Below are 4,913 nucleotides of genomic sequence, written 5' to 3' on the forward strand. Positions count from 1 at the left end.
TGAGGAAATTTGTGGACTATTCAAATAATTCTTGGCACATTTTAGCAGCTTGCTCTGGCCCAGCCGGAGAGCGAGGTGACAGGGTCCACCTTGAGTGGGTGCTCTTTTGGCTTTTGTTTTTTCCAGTGCTGGGAACTGAACTCAGGACCTTGCACTTGCCAGGCAGGTGCATATGCCACCGAGCTATTTCTTGAGCTGGTAGCACACTGCACTGATGCCTGTTCTCTTTAGCACTCTTATTAATGGCATAAAAGGATGTTTACTTAGATAAGATGGTACCAAGAACTCATTAATTTTATGCCTTGAATTTGAAATTAAGAAATGACTTGACAAGGATAAAAATATAAAATCAGTTCTTTAGTTTTTTCAAATCAATCTTACAATGCTTGGAGACAACACTATTGACTACCAATCTTGACTTCAGAAACAAAGAAGCTGTGCACAGAGCTGTGGACAAGAAGGTCCACTGGAAGGTCACTGTGGTCTCAGGTGGAATTTCTCTGATGTTCTGACTCTCCAGTGTTCTCTTTCCTAGTGGTTTCTCTCATCCTGGCCCCGGACCCAACTGGGGACCAGATTTCTGCTGCTCCATAGCAGAAAGGAGACGCGGGTCAGCTTCTGAAGGCATCTCACACTCTGTAAGTGGGTGGCTCGCTGCTCATGCCCACCTCGTACCAATGGCTGGTGTTGGCCAGCGTCCCGGAGTTGGCGCGGGAGACCACAGGCATACTGAAGTGTGCCCTGGCCACTGCTTCTGAGGAAAGTGCAGGGATAGTTTTCTTATTTAAAAATGGATACTGAGGGCTGGCCAAATAGCCCAACAGATTAAAGTGCCTGCAAGTAGGTGCAGGGATCAGGGGTTCAATCCCCAGGCCTCCGTGCTGGCCCCGCCCCCAGGGCATGCTGAGAGGGCAATTGAGACTGGGTGTAGTGGCGCATGCCTGCAGTCATAGCTACTGGGAGGCTGTAAACAGGCGGATCACTGCGAGTCCGATCTAGTAGTAAGACCCTGAACACCCTGTAGACCCTTCCCTAAAAATACAAAATAAATAAATAAAAAATAAATAAATAACTAAAAATGGATACTGATAGTATTGCCTCTCAATTAAGACTAGCTTTTCTCTTTCTCTTAAATTTTCAAAATGTTTATAGGAATTTGTAGTTGAGATTAAGGGCAGAGTTAATGTTGTTCATGTACCAACTAGTCTTGCCACCAGTTAAAGTCCATTTGCTTCAAAAATTCGAAATGAATGCACTAAGCTCCGGGGTAAAGCGAATGTTCTCATAATCCTGGAAGCTGAGCCTGTACGCTGTTTGACAATTTCATGGGAGCTCAGAACTATGGAGTTCTAATCTCCTAGGGGAAAATAGAAGGCTTATTAAAAGTGTGTTTTCTGTTTTTTCCTTTTCCATATCTGTGGCCGCGGGCTTTGCTCATTACAGTGATTAACTTTACCCTGCTTGCACCCGCCCCGATGCCACTTGTCCTTATTGAACCTTCTCTCCGAGCATCCACTGTATTCCACCTATTATCTCTCTAGTAGGTGCAGTATTTGTCATTTACCTATCTCATTTCAAGCTGTGCCAGCCCTCAGATAGACCAAGAGCAAGAAGAGAAGAATAGAACAGGGACTCCACATGGGAAGTTTTACAATCTAGAGGAAAAAATAAGTAAATTTTGAAAAGAGAACAGAAGTTCACCAATTCTCTCTGCTTTCCAATTCCCAGCACTGCAGCCAGCAGATATGAATCATTCCATGAATGGGCAATAACCGAATGACGGCTAACCCCACCTGTGCCCTCAGAAACCTCGTTACTTAATGTACAAATGCATTAAGTGGAAGATCCATGCTAGAAATGTTGGCGATAGAACTGGAAGTACAACAGCCTTTTACCAGGAGAGACTTGAGTTAACTATTCAAACCACCGTGGGTGTCTCTGTCACCACAAGGTGACTTATCAGGTGAGGCGCTTCTCATGGTCAGAGCAAATCTATTTCCTAAGAACAAGACGGTCGGTTTGGTGTTCAGGTTTCCATTTCTTCCTGCACTGCAAATGTGTCCATTTGTTTTTCTGCTCAGAGAAACACTGTGTTCCCGGCATTCCTCATATTAACAGATGTGATGCCGATGACTCTCCTGTTATTTGGGTAACTTGATGAGGTAACACTTAATGTTAAATATTCCTGACTCACATTAATAAATAGCATTTGTAAATTAGAGTCAGCTATGATTTGCAAATTGAAGTTAATTAGAAAGTCCTAATACAGCACCTCCTAAAAAGGCCAAAACACTTTGCATAGAAATAGGCAATTTAGAAAGTCGCAATTTTCCAATTGCCTTTTGGCAAACAATTATTATTCCTCTGAGCTGCACTCAGGAGGGAGGACAGAGATAAGCATTTGAAATTCCAGCATGCACTCGATCTTCCACAGCAACTCTGCGCCTTCGGCTCCTGAGTGTTGACTCCAGGCCGCTCCGACAGCAGCTCGCTTGGGTGCTGTGACAACACCAAAGAAGCTGAGAAACTAACTACAACTGCTCAGAACTGAAAAGCAATGTAAAGAAGAGTTTAGGAACCTAAACACATGATAATCTGCTGAGGTCTACATTGCTGCTTGTTCTTATTTTTCTCATGGAATTTTAAGAGTGAAAAAAACCCCAAAACCTCAAGAAGTCGTTTCTGATAGTAACGGACCTATAACTGATTCAGATTCATTATTTAAATGATGAGATGCCAATATATATTATGAATGTGGACATCAAGTAATCAAGTGGAACAGTCTATCAGAAAATATTGTATTTTATTTACTGTATTTATCCTTTTTCTGTGCTGAGGCTTGAACGCACAGCTATAAACACACATAAATGCTCCTACACAGGGGACCTCGCTCAGCCCCATGTATACAGAAGGTTATTGGAGGAGAAAAGAAGACAGACAGCACCTGTCTGGTTCATGCTAAAAAAAAGCTCTGCATACAATTTATACAGTAGCTTTCAGAAATATAAAATAAATAAAAAAAGATAAACTTGTAGAAATTAGAAGGGCCAGCCAAATAGCTCAGCAGATTAAAGTGCCTGCTTAGGCAGATGCAGGGCAGGGAGTTTGATCCCTGGCCTGATGTGCCTGCCCCACGCCCAGGGCACACTGAGATGGTGATTGAGACTGGGCGTGGTGATGCACGCCTGTACTCCCAGCACTTGGGAGGCTGTAAACAGAAGGACCACTATGAGTCTAATCTATGCAGTGAGACCCTGTAGACCCTGTCCTAAAATAAAAAGAAAGAAAGAAAGAAATTAGAACCAATTTTTAGAAAAGAAAGCTGTCAGAAATTAAAAATAAGAGTAGTTCTTTAGTTTTATACAGATCACAAATTATGCCACAGTAAAATGTGTATGTAATCAAACAGAAGGATAAAAAGAGCAATTTAAATCCTCAGAAAGCCTTATTATCTTTTGTTTTGCTGTAAGTAATTAAATGCATTTGGTTTATGATAAAAATTGTGCATTAATTAAAGTGGATTTAGAGGGGTGTATAGTAAGCATTTTGAAGATTTCTTCTTTTATACCTACGTCCCTGTGAATTAAAATCTTTGTGTGTAGGTGTTTGGATTATGACGCAAACAGCCAAGCGCAGCAAGGTGGTCTGGAGTCAGGGCAGAACCCTTGATACTTCCTCTGCCCATCTCTAAAGTTAGACAGTGTTTCACTTTGTACTCAGAATACATGTGTTGGGAGCAACGCATTGCAAATTAATGCAACTTGTAAAGTTGTTTTGAATGACAAAGATGATGATGATCAGTGTTCAGAATTAGCCTGTGAAATGTGCCCAACCCACATGCGCCAAGGGCTTCCTGACGGGCACTACATTTCCCATGGTTCCCTGGCCTCCTCTCCCTCTTACCTCGCATCAACCACAACAGCGTCAACAAAAGGGAGAAGATCAAGCTGCCCTCTACACTCAGGTTCATTTATTTGATGATCTTATAGAAACATAATTAAATGTTTGGCCAAGAATGGTCCCAGGAACCCTGTGGATTTGATTTCATCCATTGGACTTTGTACTTATTCCTATGGAGACCAGGAAACCACAACTCTCGATAAAATGGTGTTTGAGCAGGAGTCACGATGTTCATATCTTAGAGGCTGGAAATCAGAGCCACCTCTAGACTGGCTGGCCATGCTCCTGCTGCAGGCTGCACAGTCTGCTCACTTAGTCAACTTTAAGTTAAAGCCGCCTCCCTTCTCTAAGGAGTGGAAAGCCCTGAGGTCTTTGTGTAGTATAATTGTGGGGCCCCGGGAGAAAATTAGAATAAATATTCTTAGACATTAGGGTGAGAAATCCTTTCTCTCTGCAGAGTGGGCATGATGGCATGCTCTGCTTTGAGGTTTCAGGATGGGAATTTAGCTGAGGGAAACGTTTCATCTGGGCACAGAAGGCCTGCTTGCTTCCCTGGGCCTGTGCAAGTCACATACTTGTGTCTGCTTCATTTCTGGCAGCCTTGTGACAGCTGAGTTGGATCATTTCAGCATAAATTATGCTACAATCTTCTGGCGAGCCACACTTTCACACAGCTAGTGCACATATCTCTAGGACCCAGGCACTGACGGAGGCCCAAGATGCAGAATGCCTTCTCCATGGCTGCGAAGGTCGGGGCTGTGTTCCCTCCACAGGACAGACGGCATCTCGGCTCTATTCGGAAGCCTTTGAGCCGTGACAGTAGGATCAGGGACACCTATATTCTCCAGGCGTGCCCATAGGAGTAGCACTACATCCTGACACGGGGGATAGTGTCTGTACTGACAACACAGATTCACATTTTCATAATTAGTACTGTGAAGATGAAGGACAGGCTCTACTTCATTTAGACAGATTTCCACCCATGTTGATAACTTATGGAAACAGTACTGACT

Source organism: Octodon degus, unplaced genomic scaffold, assembly GCF_000260255.1.
Source record: "Octodon degus isolate 3935 unplaced genomic scaffold, OctDeg1.0 scaffold00155, whole genome shotgun sequence".
NCBI lineage: Eukaryota > Metazoa > Chordata > Mammalia > Rodentia > Octodontidae > Octodon > Octodon degus.